Genomic DNA, 26,018 nt, shown 5'->3' on the forward strand with positions numbered 1-26,018 from the left:
GCACCTTCACCGTCTTCAAACAACACGAGCGCTGTCTTGCTCTCTCTCCCTCGCGCATATTAATCAAAATCAATTGACACGATGGTGTCGAAAAAAAAAAAAAAAACTATCCAGTGATGAAATGTTTTCTGTGTTGTAAAATCTTGTGCGATATCCTAAACTGCCGAGATAATTACACAACGCGTGCCGTACACGTCTGATTCGCGAACTAATGATTCCTTTGAACCGATTCAATTTAATGAATGGTTTAAACACCTGACCTGTCCAACACTGAACTCACAAGACGTCTGAATTATAGCCTATAATAAAAGTTGTACAGTATTTGTTAACATAGTTAATGCACTGTTAAGTAACATTAACAAACAATGAACAGCTGTGTTTTATAGAAACTAAGATAAACAAAGATTAATAAAAATAGTAACAAAAGTATTGCTCGTGGTAAGTTCATGTTAGTTAATGTTAACAATTCAAACCCTATCCTAAAGTTACAAACAAATAATTTACTCTAATTTAAATAATACTCTGATGTTTAAATAATTTAAAATGACAATGTAAGTGTGCTCAACCCCATTTTTGTTTGTAAGAAAAAATTTGATTAGATTTCATATCGCAATATATATCGCAGAAAAATAAAATATCGCAATGTCATTTTTTCCCAATATCGTTCAGCCCTAGTTTATGCCTTCTTAAACATGGAATATAGATAAAATTATTAAAATGTTCTATTTTTGTGTTAAACTTTGGTCATATTTCAATCGGAATCCATATGGTCATAAAATACTATAATCAAACTGCAACATAAAACTGCTTGGTTTGAAAGATATATTGCTCCACTATTGGACCTTTTTTTTGCCTGGGAAATTGCGGCAAAGTTTTGCTATTGTGACATTTATATGGTTGTGAACGACAGGGTGAGTAAATAATGTCAGCAATTAGGGCTGCACGATTAATCGAATGCGATTGTTATGTGCATTTTGTCAGTAAAGCTGGTTCTGTAATCAGCAGTAAATCATCATCACGTGCTTTCAGATGGAGCAGCATTTACTACACAGACCCGTAGTTCACTGACAAGTTATGCAAAAAAAAAAAAAAAATGCTTTTATGAAAACGATTTTATTGCACGATTATGAAATCAAAGAAATCGTTTGCGATAATGACAGCTATTTGCGTAGCGTCTCAGTGAACTACGGCACTGTGAAGTAAATGCTGCTCCACCTGAAAGCATGTGAAAATACCACATTTAATAACATGTTTTTACTCCAAACTCACTTCATAATGTCAGTTGAGTGTTTTAAATAATTCCTTCTGTGAGATGATGTGGCTTCTTACACAGAATAAGGCAAGCAACATGTTTCATAGTATTCTAAGCAGTGATTAAGGCATTGCATTATAAATATCCTTTTTTTAATGAAAATTGTAATAATAATCAAGTGTTTTTTAGTAACGTTGAATAAATAAAAGCAGTTATATCTTCTGTTTATCCAGCTACTGCTATAGGCATTTCCTGGGTTTCTTCTGCGAGGCATATTTTGCAGTTTCAGCGCGAGAGTGCCCTCTGGCCTTTGGATGGAGATTTACTGCTGATCACAGAACTGTGCTTTACTGAAAGATACGCATGACAATCGTAGCTTCTGTCGAATCGCGATTTCGTTCCATTTCGATTTATCGTGCAGCCCTAGCAGCAATTTCATTTCTGAGTGAAGTATCACTTAGACCTACTAGCCTCTTGCGTGTTCCAGACTGGTTTTCTACACCTCCAATCCCCACCAGCAGAAAGTTGTACACTTATATTGAAGATCAGTTCTGTTCTAAATACTTCATGCTTATTCACAACATTCTCAAGGTCTAATTCTGCTACTACAATGCTTATTGCACTCCTCTAGACTACTTGTTCTGCACCTCTCCTCTGATATCTCTCTGTATTCATGAGCGCACACAGGGTAAACCACATGCTAAATAGCAGGGATGGGTGCGTATTACAGAAATTTCATGCGCTTCAGTGGGGGGCAGCCTTTGCACTGAAAGCAACGTGCTTCTCCATTTCAAACACATTGTAGTTCTTTCACAATGGCTTCTGCTAAGCATACCTCTCATTCCCTTTGCATCTATCAGACCATCTCTAATATATCCCACCCTCTTGCTTTAGAGAGAGGCAATCTGGGCTAGATCAACTGTAAAAATGCATTTCTTTCCATGCTGAAATGGCAGGAACTATGCACCCTGCCAAACAGTAGCGGATCGAATCACAATACAGAAGTGTTTCATATATTGCATTGGAAAATCTAGCAATCACTTCTAGGTGTTAAGGTAATATATTTTTTTCAATCATGAGGTTCCTTGTGGTGTTCAGCCAGGTGCACTTAAACCAAGACAGCCATGCACATCTCATGATGAAAGTATGAATATGCTTATCCTCTCATATCGAATTCAATTTCTGTTGAGCAGTTGTATAACAGTGTGGATACTGTATAGTAACAATGGATGAGAAAAAAAGTAGGATAACAAAAGCGTCATTAAATTGCATGTAGATGCCACATTTGACGGATCTAGGAAGATATATTTGTTTAAAAGATTGTATGTTCAGTTGAAATGATGCTAAAAATTAAGGCTGCATCCGATTCCTCACATACCACACCGAATTAGACACTGGCTTTAATAAGGGTTGCCAAGCAACCACTGAAGCATCTCTTACACAAAGTTAGCTTCTCAAGGCCTTTCAGAAAGGAGTCATGCCCAGTATATTTTTCCCCTTCTCTCTTACCTTTTCATGTGCCATCTGTCACCATTCAGAAATAATCATCTCTCACCATCCAAAAGGCAGTGCATTTTTAATCATCATTTGCATGTTCACACACATTGCACTCAGTTCTAGGAATCTATCCAGTTTGCTGCTCATTCATTTTACACATCAAGTCAAATTTGTAACTTTGACAGTGTTTCTAAATTCCCATCATAGTTCAAAACTTTTTAATTAATACATTTAAATAAATAAAATGTATTTATTTATTTTGTCCAAGGACCCCCATTGCTGTATGCATAAAAATTATGGTAATTTAGAAATTAACATTAAATTAAAATTCTTCTAATACGGACAGATGTAGACAGTTAAGCCTTATTTTGCATCAAAAAAAAAAAAAAAAAAAAAAAAAACCTTTTTCAGAAAAGTGATTGCTGTCTATTATACCAGTGTCATTTTTGTTTATTGTCCATTCAAATTTAGTTTGTGCACTAATTAGAAAATGATGTGGTAGTTCACTGCATATTTTCATATTTCCATATAATCTGAATGTTATTTCAGTATCATTGATATATATTATTGTTTTTTAATAACTATATATATAGAGAGAGAGGGACAAATCTGCAGGAGATAGATGGATGGATGGATGGATGTCACGGTCAACAGGAAGGGACCCAAATGCAGAGTAAGTGAAACAAGATTTATTGAAAACACACAAGTTCACGGCACAGGGGTGGACAATCTCGGAACAGCTCCAACCAGCAGGGAAAGATCAATGCCCTGAGAGGTAGACAGTCTGGGGTACAGTCTCAGCCGTTGGTCCAATCGGGGCGGAAGGATGGGGAGAAAACCAAAGCAGAGAACAGCAAAGCATGCAAGCAGAGTGAAGGTGCTCAAAGCAGGCAGTATCAGAGATTCGGTTCTCAGTACCAGGCTTGGTTGGCAGGCCGCCTTGGGGAACCAACAGGCAGGGAGTCTCAGGCTGGTAGAGCAGGTCTGGAGGGAACACACAGCACGGACACACAAAAATACACAAGGCACCACTCAAGACCAGAAAACAACACTACTCAGTGCAACATAGAGAAACAACATGATGTAAAAGGGGGGGGAAATAAAAATGTAAAGCAAAAATAAAAAACAAAATGGAAATGGAAATATCTAAGTTTATACAAAAAAAATAACTAAAGAGTAAAAACTAAACAGTTCAAGAGTAGAAACAAGACTGATGAACAACTAAATATGACATTACAAGGAAATATAAGCAAGATTACTAAAGTGCAAAACCAAAATCAGAAGATATAAAAAAATCAAGAGCAAAATTTACAAAGATAATAGGGCAAGACTGGAATATAGAGCAGCAAGTCAGTAACTGTCTCTATGGCACAAGACAAACCAGGAACCACATGAGGGAAAACAGCACAATATAAAGGGAGGAAAGTACAACCGGGCCAAGTGAGCACAATTACAGAAACTAGGACAAGACAAGGCCTAAACAAGAGGGCGTGATCAGTGGGAACAAGGAGGTGGGACCACAGAAACACGTGGCAGGCATAAACAAAGACAAAGCAATGTGTGAAGACACAAACAAAGAAACATTAAACAAAGACAACACAGACAAAGCTGCCAGGGCAGAGCCCTGATAGATAGATATTTCTTTATTTATTTTCCTTTAAGTTTTGCAGGTTTGGTCCTTCATAGTTGAAACCGCAAGCATACTATGTCACATTTTTAATGAAGGACATTTGAAAAACTTAAAATTTAGTTTATAATCAGGCCTCTTGTCTTTAGGAAACAACTTAATACTTCAATATGTAACGTGTTTAGCTATAAAAGAGGCGTTTGGATCTCTCAGATTTAGAACAGAACAAAAATCATATTCAGTTTTAACCTACTCATCATAGTTACACTCAGAATAAACTAATTATGCAGGTTAGAATGAGCAACCAAAGATTTAGTATCTGAGATTAGCAGTTAAACAAAAAGCATTTCCATGGCTGTAATTATGCACATTCCTGCTTTATCCCTTCATTCTGCTTCTCTTATGATAATGTCCATCCGAATTATGATTTCCACAGAGACACACAAGGACAGAATGAGCTCAATTGGTTTCAATTGAGTACAGTGTGAGAGGGGCCGTACTCATTGCCGTGCACCTGAAGAAGCCAAATAATGCATTTTGATTGCGTGATTATAGCTACGGCTGATTCTGAGTGCTGTTATTTTGTCTTAATGGGCTTGCCATGAGGACTGCGCTCAAATTCATATCTATAAAGGGTATAGTGCTCATCAGGGGGACGGCAGCTGTAGTGTTAATGGTACTCCAGGAGAAAGAGGGGGTGATGTAGATATCTGGGGCCTGCTGACAAACAGCAGAAGAACTGGCAACCACTTTGTTGATGTGGCTCAAGCGAACATCTTACTAGAGCTTGAAAGCAGTTTATGCAACATAGATTAGTGAGTGCCACTAGTTTGGGATTAGGTGCACCGGTTTAACCAGATTAGGAGAAGTATGGATGGATGTTGAAGAGTGTAACTAGAGCCAATGTGATGCATTTCAGCAAGCAGGTGAAAGTAGGTTACGAGGTAATAAATAATGTGCAAAATGCAAATTAGTTTGCTCAGTAAACCAGGACACCAGAAGGAAAAACTATATTACAGTCTGCACATTTATACAAAGGATCTCCAATGTGTGAGCTTTTCCAGTCACTCTAATACGGCGTTTCTGAACGTTCAATAGTTTTAGTGAGTTACTCCCCAAGGCTTTTCCAATACAATCTACCCCTCCTAGCCAGGTAGCTAACATATTTCCACACAGATGTTTTCCTTCCTTAATTATAGTGATCTATATTTATTTTCAGCCATTGGATGACAGCAGTCTGGGCTATAAATTAATGCATGGTTTGTAATTGCAGGTGAGGACAGTGATTTTTCTGTGCTGTGGACTGTGCGCTATCTTCTATGATTGCTACCTGCAGGAAGAACAGCTGTGCTTCTGCTGCTTCACTGCTAGATTGTCACCCAGTCTTAGGATGAGCTGATCAATCAGACCAAACCCCACGCGCCCTATTCCTCAGGTCTTACAGTCCAAGAAGCAATGAGATCCACTGAGACATTTAAGCTGAAGGTGGAATTTAGTAGCCAGTTTAGAGTTAACAGATTTATATTGTGGACAGGGGCCGACTGTTATTTTTGCCTTAACATATTTCTTCTTGGTCATGGGACATAATGTTTTTTTTATTTTTTTTTTATAATAAAAATACATATTTATTTTAATGATGTTAACGCAGACGATTAATTTTTCCAGTTTAACAGTGTTAAAAATACTTAACGCAGGGGCAGAGCTAGGATTGGGGATTGAGCATGGAAACAGTACATTTGATGAGGAGCTTCAGTAGAACAGTAGTACAATCTTACTGTACTGTCAGCCGTTAAAACTTTGCTTGTAGCGCGTGCTCTTCAGTTGCATGCACAAATATGGCAGCGCACACTGTAGCCTGTATCATTTCAAATTAAAGTGCGAATGGAACTAGGAGCATGCATGTCAGATCCGCATTACGTTCAGCAGAGGCAGCTCTTAAAGTAATAGCAGCCAAAAAACGTATTAACCCACCTGCTGTGATGTCTGTTTGTTATGTTATCAATATGGTGTGGTGGACAGGTTTCCTGTTTGAGAAGCTAGCAGTACACCAACATATACTATAGATTAACCTTGAAGCTAATAAACATGGACTAAAAAAAAAATTCATTGGGCCTTAAAATACTACATGACATCGAATTTGACCCTTTTTATTTTCTTAAAAATGAAGAGTGTCATTATTTTTGCAATTCTGTGTGGTACAGAAATCACACTCTTCACTTTTAAAAAATGTTGGTAGTCTTAATGAGGACAATTAACCAGCATTCACCCATTATTCTAAAGAAAAAAAAGTCCCATTATCTTTAATCTGTTTGGAGTAGCTTTGTCCACCCCTTTCTCTCTGCTGACAAAAACAACACTGCATTGGTTTGGAAAATAATAACCAATATTTCATAGCCTAATATGTTTCACCCCCTTCTAATCAAGTCAAATCAAATCCCCATGAATAAAAGCATCCTGTATTATTTCCATCTGAATGTTATTTTTCATTTGGAGCTGTCACATTACAATTTTAGAAAAGTTAATGTGTGGTCCATGGCATTTCATATTGTCTTTTTTTGGATGGTTCACCCAAAAATAAAAATGCCGTCATCATTTACTCAACTTCATGTACACACATACTGTACAAACACACAACCCTAATAACTTATTACAACAACCCCCCCCCACCCCCACCCACACACACTCCCCCACTCCCTACACACATACTGTACAAACACACAACCCTGAGAATTTTTTCAAAATATCTTCTTTTGTGTTCAACAGAAGAAAGAAAGCCATAAAGGTTTGGAATGACATAAGGGTGAGTGATAAATGATGACAGAAATGTAACTTTTGGGTAAACCATCCCTGAATGTAGTATAAAATCAAGTTCAAGGTAGTGTGTTGATCTACCAAAATTCAAGTTGCTTTAAAACGACCAAGAGCATTCCTGCTGGTAAATCGCAGACACTTTTTCAGTGTGATTTGCATGTATTCACTGATGCTGGAATCTGCAGGTAGGCGTCTGAGCCAGGCGGTTTTTGCTGTGAAATGTCACGCAATTGATATGTATGACAAAGCGAGCATTCCAGACGGCGTGCCTTGCCATCAGAGCAGACCGCTGGCTTGTTTTTCTCCTTCATCTGTAGCTGCATGATTATCACTGCATTTTGATAACGTGCGAGGGTGATACTGAGTGACAGCTCTGGCTCCTCATCCACGACCAGATCAAAACTGACAGCTAGCTTCTGTGGGACGGTCCCTTCCTCCTTCATGTATCTGAGGAAAAATGAAGGAAGGGCGACACTGAAAAAAGCGTTTGCATTTAATTATGCCACCGGCTTCAATAGACTGTAAACTGGAATTGATGTGTTGAATTTAATCTTCGCCAAAGTGTTCGTGGCTCACTGTGGTGTTTAATAAATGTGACTTTTCATGTTAGCGCCTTTCAGATTTCTTCCAAAAATGACATTTGAAAGAGCTAAATTAATTATGGTGTTTATTAACTGACCAGTAATCTCACAATTTTTTGCAGAAATGTCATGTTCAAGTAAAGCGAAGAAAAAAATATATATATATATATTATTATATATTACCTTTTTAGGCTGTTCATTTGCATGTTTATTCAGAGGCTGTCTTACATGTTCCTCAGACTCAAAGTACAGTTTGTTACCTCACAGCTACAATCACACATCTTTCAATGTGAAATCTCTGTTACTTGATTTATACTGCCAGATTTTTCCTGAAATCATTTAAATTCATTTCATAAACACTAAGAACAAATTTCCATTTGCAGAGAATTTAGGATCTTTGCATTGTTTTTATATGCAATTGTACCATATAAAATCATGTAATTTGGTGTCAGATGTTGTAATCTAATCAAACTTGGCTTCTTCAGATCCACCAGTATCCGTTCTCACCTTTAAACTCAGTTTGAATAGTACCAAGCTCAAGGCATCGTAATTGGATGTTAACTTTCAGGCTGGCGGTATGAACAAACTGCAATCGTGAGATGAAATTCAAAAGATGAGGCCTGAGATTTTCATATTAATAAATCCACACAGGCTGTTTTCTTGGTTATTATCAGAACGCCGGATATTATGCCGGTGTTCCTGGTTCCATGCGCTCCAGCAATCCATTGTCCAGCCCATTACTCCTATTTACCACTTTTATTGAATAGATTGTGATCACATCTTATTTAGAAATGCATTTACGGTTTGCTCATTTACATTGTTTGTGTTGCATAACATGCACAGCAAAGTAGCTTTTAATGGAAATGAGGCTGGCTATCTCCACAAAATGGGTTGCTTGAGAGATGTAAGATTATGGAAGCCTCCATTTTGTTTTTAGGTAGACTTTCCTGAGCAATATACTATTCATGATGTGGGCACTAAGTACCTGCATAATTAACTCATTCAGCTAATATATTTCAATGGATGATTCATTTGGCATCCTCTGTTCCACAGAGTAGAGCTTTCTTTGTAAGATTCATGTTAATATAGGCAATTTTATCCAAGAAGCTGCAAGCTTTGAGCATCTCAGTGCCCTCTCAACTGGAAGGCCCCTTGTTGTGCTTTCTTTAACCAAATGAAGTCAGACCAGTTAGGTCTCCCACTGTGGCTCCGTCTCCTCCCAGCCTGTGCCACTTTGAAGTCTGGAGTAATTAGCCGCTGCCTGTGAAGTAGCATCGCTAACTGTGATGTGCAGACTCCATTTTCACTGATAATGATCTAGGAAATGTTCCAGCACATTTGTTATCAAATGCATTGAAACTCATGACCTGAGTCTTTGCAAAAAGGCATCCTGAGTGGCACCAGAAGGTCACTGCAGTGAATTCCACTTTGACAGTTTACACTGGCACTTATATACACTGCCATTCAAACGTTTAGGGTCATTTAAAAATTGTTTTTTAAATATTTAATACTTATTTAGCAAGTAAAGATATTTAAAATGTATTTTTTTTTATTTTATAACCCATAGGTAAAAATCAAGCATCTGCCATTGATAGTTATGTTAACATATAGAGTTCTTGGACAGAATCAGGGGTGTGGCCTACATTTTCTTAGCCAATCAAAAACGCATATGATCAAGCAATGTGTTTGATGACATAAGGTTTGCAGGCCTGGGTTTAGGAGTGAGAAAAATGTGGTTGAAGTCTACCAGAAATCGCTTACAATTCCTTGACATCTAAATTGCTTGGCACTAAACACTCACCTCTACATTTCTTCTTTGCTCACTGCCAGTGAGTCATTCATGAAGGTCATAGTCCGATTGATTTCTGAGAGGAGAGTGGCAACATGCCAGAAAAACATTACATTTCCATTCCCACTCTTTTTTGGCTGTATTATATAGTGTATTATATAGGACATTTCTGCAGCCCTGTGTCCTAAATTACTTCATCTTGAATGGTCAATTGATGAACGTCCTTTAAATCTGGAGTTGTCCAATATTACAGCAATGTTCCTTAAGAGGATTCAAGACAATCACAATCTTTCAGCATTGTTGAAACAATGAACTTGTTGATATCCACTGATCATTAGGTTAAATATGGCTTTTGATGTCTAATGAAGAAAGGCCATGTTTACTCTCTCAAGAAACCCTGGATCATTAATCAGGGTCCTTAATTGAGCCTTTTTCAACCATCTTGAAAGGAGGCCTTGATTATTACAGCACATAAGGCAGGACATCTCAGTTGAACAGTCCTTGGCTTTCTGGCTCATTTCAGTGCTTAATGAGAGCCATGAATAGACATAGACCACTGAACTCTACTGATTGTCCGAATTATACAGTCTCATTCAGTGATACCCCAGTGAAACATCTATCTATCTATCTATCTATCTATCTATCTATCTATCTATCTATCTATCTATCTATCTATCTATCTATCTATCTATCTATCTATCTATCTATCTATCTATATGTCTGTCTATATGTCTGTCTATATGTCTGTCTATATCTATCTGTCTATCTAATCTTTATCTTTAAACTGTGTTTATATATATATATATATATATATTATGAGATATATATATATATATATATATATATATATATTATATATATATATATAGTAATGCATTTCTAACATCACAATTTAAGATATTTCAGATGAAAACCGGGAGGCCTGTGACTGTCCCATAGACTGGCAAGTAAATAACAGTGTCAAGGTCCTTAAAAGGTATGAAAGTCATCGTAGATTACTCCATCTGCCATCAGATGTGCAATCTGGGTTATAAAAAGCGACGGGAACACTTTTTGTAAGTGAAGAAAACAAAAATAACGACTTTATTAAACAATTCCTTTGTCAACAGTCAAAATATCATCCAAAATATCTTAAATTGTGTTCTAAAGACGAACTGAGCTTTTACGGGTTTGGAACAACAAGGGGGTAAGTGATTAATGACAAAATTTTCATTTTGGGGTGGAGTATCCTTTAAAATGCCAAATTTTATGACCTGGAAATGGTTGTCGACCCTTAATCCCCCTCAAATGAAAGTGCACAGATGAAATCTGTTTCTTCAACAATACCATGTGTCAGAGTATTGCTAAAAGTGCGCTTTTAGTATGATTTATGAAGAGTAAACAGCCCCTACTGTCTTTATAAAGGTACGTGTTGTTTTCTCAGAGCCACAAATGAATCCCACCACTCTTACAGACAGCACCTGATTGTGTTGGCCCATCTAACCGTCCAACCAGCTCCCAGGATACTTATTTCAAAATCATGTTGAAGCCAGACTCATTTTAGCTATTTTCCAGAGAGACTCGAGCGTGTGAGCTCAAATTGCAGCTTGTTACGTTTAGGCAATGTTGACTCTTCTAATTGCTGTCTGTCTGGCTCTCCTCTCTGTTGGCCTATACCAGAAAGTTCTCTCCAGCCGACACTGCCCCTCTGAGTCATGTGCATTATCCGAGATGCAATTGCACCCGTGTTTAACATTAACTCGTCTTGGAGGCGGTCGCAATCAGTGGTTCTGCTGCATCGCTACAATAATGTAGATCACACCTCTGCCTAGATTATGCTGTAGTTTTTGGCCTCGGCAGTCAGCTGGGAGGTACCGGCCAGTGGGACCACAATTATATTGCTATATCTGGTGTTCACTCTCTCTCTGTGGCTCCACAGCTCTTTGCGTGACAACTGAGCGCTTTGGGGAATTTAATTAGGCTTTGTGCAAAAGCTGTGCAGTTGCTCGCTGTGCCCTGAAGAGTTGTTTCTTAATGAACAGTTTGCTTAGATTGTTCAAAACTGCATTATTTGCATTGCATCAGGGGTAATATTTGATTTTTGGAAAAGTGCATGTTGCTGTTCCAGGGTTTTTGCTCCTCTGGGATTATATTACTGAACTGTACTAGATTTTTGTGGAGTGACAGGACATTAGTAATCTTAGTAAACTCCCAACTACTACATTGAAGCCTACTACTTTTCTGATTTTGATTAATATTTTTTTGAAACTTTTATTTTAGTTTTTTTTTTTTGTTTGTTTGTTTGCTTTTAACATTCACACACCATAAATGTTGAGTAGCCAAGAAGCTTTCTTGCTTTTAAAAAGAAATAAGATTTATAAATGTTTTTAAAAGAAGTTTCTTATGCTAATTTTTTATATTTAAAATACTATTAAATATATATATATATATATATATATATATATATATTTGAATATATTTTGAAATGTAATTTATTCCTGTAATGCAGAGCTTAATATTCAACAGCCGTGACTCCAGTTATCAGTGTCACATGATCATTAAGAAATGATTCAAATATGCTGATTTGCTAAAGAAACATTTACTATTATTTTCAGTTTTGAAAACAGTGGTGCTGCTTAATATTTTTTTGGAAGCTGTGATACATTTTATAGGACTGTGTGATGAATATGAAGTTTAAAAGCTTGTTTTTGAGAAAAAAAAGGTAAATAAAGAAAAAAAGTAAAAAAAAAAAAAAAAAAAAAAAAAAAAGGTTACTTTCCTGTCAGTATTTATCTATTTAATGCATCCTTGCTGAAAATCTGATTAAATTAATTTATTAATCAGTATTCATTTAGAAAAAAATAACTTTCTGATGGCAAACTTTTGAATGGTAGTTTTGACAAAAGAAGCATTTTATTATTTGTCATTTTTGTCCTTGTATGTTCAAACTCTTTGTGTGGCAACTCATAAACCATTGCTGTTTTGCATTGTACGTAATATCTCTTCTTGCTTGGCTGCGTAATTGATGACTGCTACTTTATATTTATGGTTATTGTTAAGAGACTTCTTCTACACACACTTCTTTCAAGGTAACTTTTACAAACTGACACAATTAAAATCATTTGGAACTGGTAAAGTTTTCTGCATGTGGATATTTTTTATTTTATTTGTCTTATGATATCTTCTGTTCTGCCTTTCATGTTCTCACTAGAGTATTTCTTCCTTTTTTAAAAGGGGCCAATTACACGGCCTCAGTAGCTGTGCTGTGCTGTCAGTGCTGCAGGAAGCAGAGGTATATGGCCTATCAAAACCTGCAATTAGCTCTGTGGCCTTTTACTGAAGACCACTCTTATTTGAGGAAAAGACATGATAGGAAAAAAAATCCCAAAGTCAATAACTGCATTAACCTTCATCTTCAACCTTTGTACCAGTCAAAATGATGCCCGTATAAGTTCACTCATGTCATTTTATATCATGTAACCTAACTGAAGTTTCTAGAATTTTTAATGACAGTGAAAGGAAACTTTTAGTAACTTTTTAGTTTTTCAAACTTTTAGGCCTGTACATATATTGGGTCTCCCTGTGTCCCTTTCACAGAGAGCTTTTAGGGAATGCAGTGTTTTTGTTTCTTCCAGCCTTTGAAAAATGACATTGAAGAGGACAGAAGGAAAATATTCTAAAATACACAAGCCTTCTAATTATTCATGTGCATCATTATTCTCTCATAAATTTCCCACAGCCATCTAGTCCCAAACCAGCTTGTCTGCATAGCTATGAACAGACATGGCTGCTGGGTTATTATGTGGCTTTAAGGCAAAGATGAGAAGTGTTTAGAAGAGCACAGTCTGTGTGTAAGCGAAAGCAGTCGGCAGCGAGAATCAGGCATAGCTTTGATTAGTTCTTAAAACCATTTTAATTGCACCAGTGTTTTTTTTTCTTCTTTTTCTTGTCTGTTCAATTTTATTTTGATTATTTATTACTTTATTTTAATCTGGACCTGTCTACGAGTCAGTTACGTGATGCTCATATAGCCTATTTTTTCCCTATCTGTTCATTATATATTAGGGATGCAATGATTATAGATTTTGTTGGTATGATTATTGTCTGAGAAATAATCACGGTTTTACGATTATGACGATTATTATGCATTTATTCATTTCACAAAATAATTAATGTTTAAAGTCACAACTCTTTAGATATTAAAGTGTTATTTATTGCTGCCTTTTGAAACAGAAATAACACAGTAACCAATAATACAGGATAAAATAATAATAATAAAGACAAACAAAAGTCCATCTCTCCAATTGGAATTAAAAAGGTGACCTCTGCTCTGTAAACATGTATGTCAGTATTTCCCTTTTGAAAATAACTAATGAAAGTAGATCACAAAAGTATTTAGTGTTTTCAGTTTGTACATTATTTACATTTCTTTTGGATCTGAGGCAGATAACTGAAAACATGGTGGAAAAAAAATCTTGTTGGTTTTTGACTCATGAATAACAATGTTAATGAAGTATTATTATTATAAGACTACTAAGTTTATTTATCCCACAGGGGAACGTATTAATAATGAGGGGAATAAGCTGAACTATTATTGTAATCAACTGTCATCCATACATATTCTTTTTAATTATTTTTATAATAATTCATAGGATTTTACATGTGGCCTGAGACAATCATGTCTATTATTTTGGTTTGTGAGATCGGAGATAGAGCTGCGCACACATACAAACATTCAGGAGGCCACCAACTTGTTGTGAACGCTTCCCCTCGACTTTTATTAATAAAATAGCTTAGATACTGAATTGCTACAATTATATTCATCAGCAACGTGGGGGTAAAAACATCACTGTTTAAGTAACTAAACACACGTTTGTAGAGAGACACGCTGACGCAGGTTCACACACACACACACACACACACACACACACACACACACACACACACACACACACACACACACACACTTCTCTCTCTGTAGCTCTCTCTCTCCCGATCGAATAATTAATTAAAGTAGCTAAATGTTGAAATTAATTAATTCAAATAAATGTGAACCGCACTATTTCATCTCTGTCTGATCTGAAGCGGGCAGAATGCTCCATAGCTTTGCGTCAGTCTTACCTTCACGTCGTGCATTAAAATAGTTTAAAGCCGTGTATTCGCTCTTTAGCAGCAGTTTTTATGGCAGTATTTAAATGTCATTCTTTGTGTACCCAAAATAATCCCACTTTATCGACTTCAGTCATTTCTCTGGTGGAAATAAAGGATCACTTAATCTAATGTGTTTTATTTTGGTTTGTAGTATTTTGGATGTGATTAATCACGATTAATCATTTTGACAACGCTGGTATACAGGTCCTTCTCAAGCTGGTGAAAAAATTAATCATTATTTTCCATGATTATGATTAAACTTTCGATGATTCATTGCATATATATATCTTTTATAATACTTTTTTTGCTCATGAAAACCCAAAATTCCTATCTCAAAAAATTAGTTTTGTATTAACCTAATCATCTGTCAACTAATTAACTCTAAACACCTGGATTCCTGAGGCTTTTAAAAAACTCCCAGCCTGGTTCATTCAAAACCGCAATAATGGGTCAGGCCGACTGACTGCTGTCCAGAAGGCCATCATTGATACGAAGGTCCCTAACAGAAAGAAAATTCTGATGCTGTATCAAGGCACCTCAGTGGGAAGTCTGTGGGAAGGAAAAAGTGTGGCAAAAAACGCTGAAGAGGTGACCGGACCCTGAGGAAGAGTGGAGAATTCCAGACCTTGGGGGACCTGCGGAAGCAGTTTGTTAAATATTTATTTAGATGTTGCAAGACGCCTGATTAAAACAGCACTTTTGCTCAGTGGTCCATTTTTTTTTTTACTTTTTTTTTGAAAAAATGATGTCATTCAAAGGTTTTTTTGCCAAAATGCCTGAAGTTCCAGTGTCAAGTACCCACCTCCCCACTGACTGTGCAAAAGCATGTATGCTTCCACAAATGGAGATGAAGATTTTGCATTTTTTCAGTACGACCTCATAAGAAACCACTGGTAAATGGTTTACATTTGATTACTGTGCTCAATTGGCCTTACCTCGATATGTGAAGAGAAAGTGTCTCAAGACCCAACACTCTGGATGAAGGCTATCGAAGCATCCTGGGCCTCCATAAACCTCAGCAGCGCCACAGGCTGATTGTTGCACGCCGCATTGAAGCTATGCAAAAGGATTCCCGACCAAGTATCTGCTAACTGAACATAATTATTTGAAGGTTGACTTTTTTTGTATTCACTTGTGTAATGGTCAGATAAATATGCTATTTTTTTGAAAGGGTTTTCATGAGCTGTATGCCAAAATCATCAGTATTATAAAAGACCTGAAATATTTCAGTTGGTGTGCAATGAATCTAAAATTATGGTTTAAAATTACATCATGCCTGAACTTTTTTGAGAGTGCAAGTATTGAAAGAGAGAAAGATTGTCTTGGGAGCATATGATCAATAATGTCAGGGTGATACAACTGTCCTATAAAGTATTGAAAGAGAGAAAGAGTAATGCAGAAGAAAGAGAAACTTTTGTAAAATTTAGATTGTGGTCATTTTAAAACTTTTATTTTTTTTTTAACAGGATGTGGCCTTTTTTTTTTCCCTCTGTCCAATGTATCAAAAAGTACTTTAAAGAACTTGACATTTGACTCTCTCTAATGATCACTAGTGTCTCTTTACTATCTGCCTTGAAACCATGTTGCATCCAAAACTATGACATGTATCTACTGTGATGATAGAGGCGATTTAAAATAATCCTCATAAGATTAAAAACCATACCTCTTATGCTGAAGGACCATTTGGAAAAGCCTGAACTTTTAGAGAGTGATCTTGTATTATGCATTGTGGTGGGCTCCAGTACAATAATAAAATTGTGGTCATTTGAATGCTGAGGTGGCCTCCCAGTCCAATGTGCTTTTAACCACTCCTCTAATTTGGTCACTTGGCGCACTGATCCTCCATAAATTAGAAACTTTTTCTCCAACAATAAGTGGAATATGTGACTCCAGTCTGAGCCTCCACAATTTGGCCTGGTATTCTTGTTCTTCAGTTTGTGCACTATGGTTTGGGAAAAACCAACAAGGGCTGTAATGCTAAATGGCATGATGATGTCATTAGCCTTTACTTACTGTAGCTGCCTTCAGCATGCAGGATGAGCTTTAAAAGCGTTGGCTTTTGGCCTTTGTGAGGCAAATTTGATGTTGAGTCATGAGAGCGGATCATGCAGTGTATCAGCGAGGGGCGCTGAATATGAAATGTCAAAGAAAGAATGGATCCCAGAAAATCTTGACACAAAAAGTGTGGTATTGTCACCATTCTCTCTAGTAAATTAGACACTTCATCACAATGAGCTTGTTTCTTTCGGGAGGAATCTTAAACCCAAATCATAACTCGATATCCACAGACTTTAGAAGAAGGTGCTATTAAAACTTATTTGTTTAACAGATGCACAATGCAGGAAACAGTTCTGTTAATATTCTTGCATATCTAATTCACAAGTTTGAGACATTTTACTGAAAAGTGCCATTGCCCTTTTTTTCTCTCATTAAAGACCTATTTCTAGGTGTAGATAAGTTTTTTCTTTGATTAAGTTCAGTATTAGCCTCTGGTAATGTATTTAATTTGTACTTTAGAGACATCCAGTCTTACTGGATTACATTGATTAAATGCTATTAAATAGTCTTAAATATACAGGTGCATCTCAATAAATTAGAATGTCCTGGTTTCGACTGAAGTAGTTTAAGTCTTTGGTTCTTTTAATTGTGATGATTTTGGCTTACATTTAACAAAAACCCACCAATTTAAATCTCAACAAATTAGAATATGGTGACATGACAGTCAGCTAATCAACTCAAAACACCTGCAAATGTTTCCTGAGCCTTCAAAATGGTCTCTCAGTTTGGTTCACTAGGCTACACATTCATGGGGAAGACTGCTGATCTGACATTTGTTCAGAAGACAATCATTGACACCCTTCACAAGGAGGTTAAGCCACAAACATTCATTGCCAAAGAAGCAGGCTGTTCACAGAGTGCTGTATCCAAGCATGTGAACAGAAAGTTGAGTGGAAGGAAAAAGTGTGGAAGAAAAAGATGCACAACCAACCAAGAGAACCGCAGCCTTATGAGGATTGTCATGCAAAATCGATTCAAGAATTTGAGTGGACTTCACAAGGAATGGACTGAAGCTGGGATCAAGGCATTAAGATCCACCACACACAGACGTGTCAAGGAATTTGGCTACAGTTCTCGTATTCCTCTTGTTAAGCCACTCCTGAACCACAGACAACATCAGAGGCGTCTTACCTGGGCTAAGGAGAAGAAGAACTGGACTGTTGCCCAGTGGTCCAAAGTCCTCTTTTCAGATGAGAACAAGTTTTGTATTTCATTTGGAAACCAAGGTCCTAGAGTCTGGAGGAAGGGTGGAGAAGCTCATAGCCCAAGTAGCTTAAAGTCCAGTGTTAAGTTTCCACAGTCTCTGATGATTCGGGGTGCAATGTCATCTGCTGGTGTTGGTCCATTGTGTTTTTTGAAAACACTGCACCCGTTTACCAAGAAATTTTGGAGCACTTCATGCTTCCTTCTGCTGACCAGCTTTTTGAAGATGCTGATTTCATTTTCCAGCAGGATTTGACACCTGCCCACACTGCCAAAAGCACCAAAAGTTGGTTAAATGACCATGGTGTTGGTGTGCTTGTTTTTTTTTTTTTTTTTAATACGTGCCATACAAAATTATTTTATTTTATGTAATGTAATGTAATGTAATGTAATGTAATGTAAGGTAACAACATATTGAGGCCTTACAACACCAGGTCATAAAAAAATGCCTTAAACTTCCTTTTATAGTGTTCAGAGTTGTTTAATTTGTTTTTGTTATGTTCATTTATCCATTTATCCATTGTCCATTTATCTTATTAGGTAAATGGATTAGTATAAGTGTTTTCTCTAATTTCATGGCAGCTGAATTGTAAACTTTTGTAACTGTTTGAGTTGAACCTTCAAATAGAAAGTATTTTACATGATTTGAGCACGAGATATTGAGGTGGAAATTGTCTGTTCGAGATGGCATTGATAGACTTGGCAAGTGTGCAGCTCGACTTTATTAACTGAATACTCCGGTAGGTGGTCAGCGGTGTATAATAAATCATACTAAATGGGTAAATTGTCTAGAATTAGTGTCTTCGTGTTTATCACTTGAGTCTCAAAATGCTTTCTGGAAGTTAAATAATGATGAGTGGCATCCCCTGCAACTCGGGGCATTGGGGCAAATAAAATGTAATCATATTAGAGAAAGAGGGAGAAGGGAAAAGATATAGAAAATGAATGTTGAGTGTGTAAATTTTTTTTTATATATATATTTATTTGTGTGTGTGTTTAATACAATGCAAGAACTTGAGTGTGTGTGTGTGTGAGAGAGAGATTGAGTATGGGAATTATTTAATACAATGCAAGAACTGCAGCCATGTAATTTATGCAATTATTGTAAAATATTATGTGGTGAATGTCCCATTCTTGCACATTTATATCAAGAAGTTTTGTGCGTATCTGCTCTTGTACAAGCAAGAAGGATAATTTTATACAAACATATTGTAGAAATTATATAAATACAGAAATGCTTGTATTATCCTTATTTTAAAAAAAAGATTTAGATAAAACTGCTTTCTTTCTGCTTATTTAATAATAAATATATAATCTTATACATTTGTAAATATAATTATTATATAATACATATTATAAAATTAATAATGATATCTGTGTATGTGACCTGTGTTGGTTGGTTTTAACAAAGCTTTTTTTTTTTTACTTTTCTTTGAATAATTTCGATTTTGGAACACAAGATTGTGCACTTTATAATTAACAGAATATTAAATTCTCCAGAGCTCAAACCTACTTCTCCTTCATATTTAATTTAAGGTGACTTCCTCAGCACAGGTCTTCATGTGGACATTCAGACATTGTAATTCAATTCTACAATGAGCAGTCTGTTTTATTTAGAGCTGTGCTAATTAATCAGACTTGCACACTGTACAGCTCTGCCTTCAGGCTACTTTAAAGCTGTTATTCAAAACATCTTTAATTGAATATCCAGAGTAAAGTATGTGAACCTCAGTTCTATTGGGAATTATATGTCACTAAATAGGGAACATCTGATATACTAATGCTAATATTCATGTACTTACTTCACCTGACCTGAGCATCAACAACTAGCCTGGTTTACTTGAATTCCTCTTGAATAAACCTCTGGGTTCATACTTGTGCCTTGGTCTGCTTTGCAACCTGGTCATTTTCTGTTTTTATATACACTTTAAAGCAGATGGCATCATCCTTTGGGTCTATGGCTGGACACCCTCAAGACTTTATGCTCTGCCCTGAGGCTGAGATGATAATGTGTGGTGGAGATGGCCATCTCTGAGCTAGTGTTGTGCTAATGTGATCTTTTCTCTTCTCCTTCCAGTGAGCACAAAAGAAGAACTGGAGAAGAAAAGGGAGAGACGGCTGTGGTTTCTGTAAGTATCGTGCTTTTTGTTCTTGTGAATCTTATCAGTATTAGTATATTGTTGTTCATGTCGCACTACAACCCTGAAGATACTCAGTGCAATTGTATAGTAGATCTTTTAACAAACTGCAAAAAACAGAAACTGCTTTTCTAAAAATTTCAGATAAAGCTGTACCTTGAACTCACTCTATATAATATTTCAACTGATATCATCAGTCCATCAATCACAGGGCAGAGTTTGTTCTCAATGATATCACTGTCTCTCTCATTTCTATACACTGTAAACAGTTTTTGTGTGAATTTAAAGCATATTACCAGTTATGCGTTACCATAAAAAGGCGTTTTTTTTAACAGTAGTGGACTTTCTACTTCTTTTCTTTAAATGATTAGCAATATAGTATGACATTACAGAGAACAGGATCATGTAAAATCATAAAGTTTATCTGTGTGTATATTGTAGTAATCTCTTGTATAATTACAAATTCAAAGGAGTAAAATGATGTCCAGAGTAATGTGCTGGTTTCCAACAAGCACTGGGGTCGACAGTATCGCCAGCGCGATCAGCTTACTTTTTTTAAGATCAGTGCGAAAGACACTGAAAATACTCTGTCGATTTTTGTCACACAAATAAGTGTTATACATCATTCAAAACTGTTACATGTTTACTTTTATTTGTGTGGACTCACAATAACAACAAAACTTTGTGCTTTTGTAAAACAAAGAAAATATACAGTGTGCGTTCTGTCATCTCTGTCTCCGCGAACTGCTTTTAGAAATGTGTCACTAAAATGAACTCCGTAATCCGTATGAAAAAGTAGTGAAAAAGTAATCCGTATGAAACAAACGTGATGTCCAGTTTTTTCCATCTGATTTAATTATTTTTAATGTGACCACACCCGGGCATAAAAAAATACATAACAATATAAAAAAACCCGGGCGTGTGTATATATATATCAATATATACAGCTGAAGACAAAATTATTAGCCCCTATAAAATATTTCATTCTTTTTTTAAATAATTCCCAAGTGATGTTTAACAGAGAGAAGATTTTTTTTTCCAACACATAATTTCCAAACATAATAGTTTATTTAGGAGGCTTAGAATGTTCATAATACAAATAAAAAACAAAATTATAACCAAGAATAAAAAAAAGTCTACAGTCCAAAATTATTGGCCCTCTGATGTTAACAGTCAATGGTGTATCCCTTTTGCTTGATAACAGCCTTTAGTTGTTTGTTGTCGTTCTCAACAAGTTTCAAGCATGATGAGTTGCAGCCCATTTCTCCTTAGCAAATCTCTCAAGCTCCTCCAGATTTGTTGGTCTCCTGGCATAGACTCTGGTCTTCAGTGTGCCCCACAGATTTTCCATTGGATTCAAGTCTGGGCTTTGTGCAGGCCAGTCAAGGATGTTCACTTTGCTCATTTGGAGGTAGTTCTACACCAGGAATGAGGTGTGCTTTAAGTTGCTATCATGCTGGAAAACTAAACGTCAACCCAAACCATCTTTTGTTGCAGATTGCTTGAGGTTGTCTTTCAAAATCTTCTCGTAGTCTTCCATTTTCATGACTCCTTTGACCCTGACGAGATTCCCAGTTCCAGTCGCACTGAAACATCCCCACAGCATTATACTACCACCTCCATGTTTCACTCTGGAGGCGATGTTCTTTGGGTTGAGCACCTGTCCCTTCTTACTCCAAACACAGGCAACATCCCTATGGCCAAAGAGCTCTACTTTTGTCTCATCTGACCAAATGACACATTTCTAGTATACATAGTTTTTCTCCAGGTTATCTTTCAAACTTCAGTCTAGCTTGGAGTTTTTCTTGGTCGGAACCTCTTCATTGAGTTATCAATCCCATACTTGACTAAATCTTTTACTTAAGTCTTGGAATTCTTTCTTCTTTATAAACAACCCTCAACAAATATCTTTACAAAAAAATTTTAAAAAATTTTCTCACTTCTCTGTTCTCCACTGTGTGTTGGTCTCTTCAAACTTCTTGATAATCCTTCTCACGGCTGTTCTTGACACTTGAAAATGCTTTGATAAATGTTTATATGCTTCTCCTCCTTTGTGAGCATTAACAATTCTCCTTCATAAGTCTAAACTAATTTTTTTTGTCTTTGACATGATGACAGGACATATTATTTTACTAGTTGTTTTGAAAGATACTCATCCTCAGCTTACAGTATAATTTAAAGGCGTAGAGGATTAATTAGGTTAGTTAGGCAAGTCACTGAACAACAGTGCTTTGTTCCGTTGCCAGTCAAACAGATCATTTCTTAAGAGGGCTAATAATATTGACCTTAGCAATTTTTTTTATTTTTTTTTTTATAATTCTTTTATTTCTGGCAAATTGAAATAATACATTCTAAAGATGAAAAATATAAAAAATACTGTGGTAAAATTCCCTTGCTTTGTTAAACATCACTTGCGAAATATCTGAAAAAGAACTGAAGTTATGGTTATAGTGGATGGCTGTGGGAATGTGTTGCTTCTTCCAGGGCACCCTGCTGACTAGAGGGAATAAAAATGTATTCATGTTTTTGAATAGGATGAAACATGTATTGATGATAGTTAAAACAATAATTAAAATAATAATAATAAACAAAAAATAAAAAAATAAAAGCACAGTACATTTAGTAGTAATGTTCCATTAGATATTTTACAGTTTTCACCGTATATCGTAAGGGCACTTGACTTGTTAACTATTTAACAGATTTTTACCATAGCAATTTTACAATCTTTTACTGTTAAAGTTACGATCAATTTTTACAGTGTAGGCTAGTATTAGTATTTGCTATGGTATTAAAAATTGGTATTGAGAATTCTGAAATGTAAACTGTGGTATTAATTTAATTACATTATTTAAAAAAAAAATGCAAATAATTAAAATAGTAAACACAATACGGGAAATGGAATGGATTGATTGAACAATAAATTTCTTTTCATATCAGTTTTTTTAGTCTAATGACAGACAGTTTTGACAGAAAATTACCCAGAATGCATTTATGTACTGTAAAAGTCTGACAAAAGCATTTTATTATGAGAAGTTCGTCTTAAACCCTGGCATTCTCTCTAATGCCATCATCTTGATTCCTGGCTGATTCATCCAAGTTAAGTACCCAACTCCAGTTTACAATCTGAGGTGTCAGGGATGTTTGAAGCAACTAGTAATTAATGCTTCCAATGCTACTTTGCTGAGCTGTGTGTCTCTCATGATGAATGGAGCTCCTGGACCCTGTCCCAGCTGTCATCTGTGATTGATGTACTGTGCTTGTCTTCGTCCGGGTTTCTTGCATTCGGTACCTCCCTTCCCCCATCCGATCTTCAGCCTCATCCTATTAGCCACAGTATTAATCACCACCAGTGCTGCTAATTGCTTTATAATCCCACCCCTGAGCTGTACAATGTGTTGAAAGAAGTCACCTCTGAATCCCATCACTTTCCTGTTGTCTCCGTATCTCTGGCTCTGCCATGCTTGTTTTTGATAGCAGTGTATTACCCATGATCCCTTCCTACCCTAATCCTCTTCTGATATCCTCGATAGATAATTTAACCAAGTCACTCACTGTAAAAACTGCAATGCTGATGTAAGAGACAAAGGGCCTGGTCGGATTTGTCAGGAAGGCCATTCAGAGGATAGGAGGCAAGCGGAGGTCGACCTCGAGCACTAAGCCTAAGCCCTTTTGCTCATTTCTGAGAGTGAAATCTCAATCGGATTTCACTCCTGATTAGTCTAGGTCAGGATTTCTCAATACATTCCTACCACACCTTTTAGAGATCTGACTAATCGAACACACCCAGTTTAGTTCATAGACTCAGGAGGGTCTCCATAGAGTGAATGATGAACTGAATCAGGTGTGCTAAAATTTGGGAGATATCTGAAATGCATCTATTTGGGCTTGAGAACCCCTGGTGTAGGTCATTCAAGCATTTTTACAGAATAGTTGACAGGGTAGTTGACATTCACACTTCATTCCAGATGTGGCTTTTGGTAACTGTACCGTCATGAGAGAAGACACAGTGTATTGAGCATGGAAATGGAGGATTATGGGGAATAAACTCAAGCTTGAGCGATTGGCTCAACCAGGCAACCCCGCGGTCACGCTTTGATATTTTTATTTATTGCCTCCCTCAGCGATAGATGACATCTTTTCTCTTTCTGGGAGTCAGCGAGCATAAATTCTCCAGAAAGCGAAGGCACCTTGTTGGGCGCTCCTTTTCGACAGGATAGATTGACAAGCCACTCAAGCGGCCCTCGCTAATCAGAACTCCCATGTGGAGAGCAAAGCCCTGGGAAACTCATTTAAAGTTGTTGGACATATTGTTATGCAAAGCACATCAACGTCAATAGAGAACAATCAGGAGAAATATGAGAAAAATCCATCCATCTGTGAAAATAATCAACACGCCAGCCTCCTCGGCTTGTCTTTCATCTGTCTATATCCAGGCATCCGATTATGGATCGAAATAATTTAGAGATGTGAGGTCCAGTAATGGAGGTGAAGACTGTTCTGGAGATATTTGGATATTTGGAGCTTTTACAGTGCTGTTAGTACGCTACGTCTCGCCCTCGGTGCTATAACAAGACTTACATCATCTCTCTCTGGAGTGCATTAGGGGCACTTTGTGCAGGCTTTTAGTACCCCCATTCCACAAGCAACTCTCTTTCCTCTCTTTACTTACGCTCCCTCTATTTTGCCACACTTTACACAGCGTATTACCATCACTAGCCCGTCTCCCTCATTTTCTCGACAGATAAGTCTGCTTTTTTCAGGCCTGTGCCTAACAGCACAGGCTATGCCAAATGTTCCTCTTTTAATCCATCACATTATACTATTTCATTTCTTCTCTAATTCGTTAATCAGCGAAGCGCCCAAGCTGATATGACCACAGTCATACCAGAAGCAATTTCACATCTCCGGTTCGTCTCTCGATTTCTGCCCGGTGAATTCTCAGATTGTTCCTTTAATAACCTTGTCATGGATGTATCACAGCTTTTGGCACATGACTCACATTAATGCGTTGGCCCATTAAGAGGAAATTAAGGGACAGACTTCTGCATAGGACTGTCTTATCAACAGCTGACAGATGGACATGTCAGAGAGACATGCCAATGGGGTATTTGGATGCAGTGGTGCATGCCACAGAGTTAATCCTGTTGTGTGACCTCTAATAAGAAATTAGACATGAAATGCTGCAACAATAAAGTGGGATTATTAACAAGAAAAAGTGTTATGTTTTTGGAAACATTGCGAATGATGTCTCAACTAGCAGAAACCTAAACTTTGAGGCTGAATTAGCATATCTTGCTCTGAGCAATGTTTTATGCAGGACTATTAATAGAATACTATGAAGCATGGTTTACACCCATGGAGTTTAAAGGGGACTTTGGTAGGTCTTCCACAAACAGCAAATTGCCTGATGATTTGAATCCATTAGACATTTGCAGATATATCACAGTTCCACAGTGTTCCATACACTGCAGCACTGCAAAACTATATAATTAATATAATATTAATATATAATAATATATTTAATACCGTATATAATATTATAATATAATATAATATAATATAATACTACACTAATACTAATATTATGCTCTTGTGCACACCAAGGTTGCATTTATTTGATATATTCCTGTTCTATTTTCAAATTTTCTGTTATCTATTTTAATATATTGTAAAAAAAATAAAAAAAATAAAAAAAAAATATTCCTGAGATTCCGTTGCTCTAGTCTTCAGTATCAGTTGATTGAATGATTTGGTTATATATTAATATAAACTAAGTTACTGACCCTAAACTTCTGAATATTATATTGTATTATATTATTCTCGTTTCTGATTGGCTGGCAGGTGTTGATTAAATTCATTTAACTGCACATGTAATTCCAGGTCAGTTTAATTAAGTTCTATATTACAGACAGTAACAAACATTTATGACAAG

General features: G+C 36.5%; 1 protein-coding gene across 1 annotated transcript in view; it reads left to right on the forward strand.

The window, feature by feature from the left end:
- LOC109051473 (synaptotagmin-1-like) overlaps positions 1–26,018 on the forward strand; it is a 184,168-nt gene that overhangs the window by 38,006 nt on the left and 120,144 nt on the right. Inside the window, exon 2 of the mRNA XM_042722207.1 lies at positions 20,026–20,077. The gene's annotated coding sequence lies outside the window, so the exon portion shown is untranslated. The remainder of the gene's footprint in view (positions 1–20,025; positions 20,078–26,018) is intronic.

This window comes from Cyprinus carpio, chromosome B4 (assembly GCF_018340385.1).
Source record: "Cyprinus carpio isolate SPL01 chromosome B4, ASM1834038v1, whole genome shotgun sequence".
NCBI classification, from domain to species: Eukaryota; Metazoa; Chordata; class Actinopteri; order Cypriniformes; family Cyprinidae; genus Cyprinus; species Cyprinus carpio.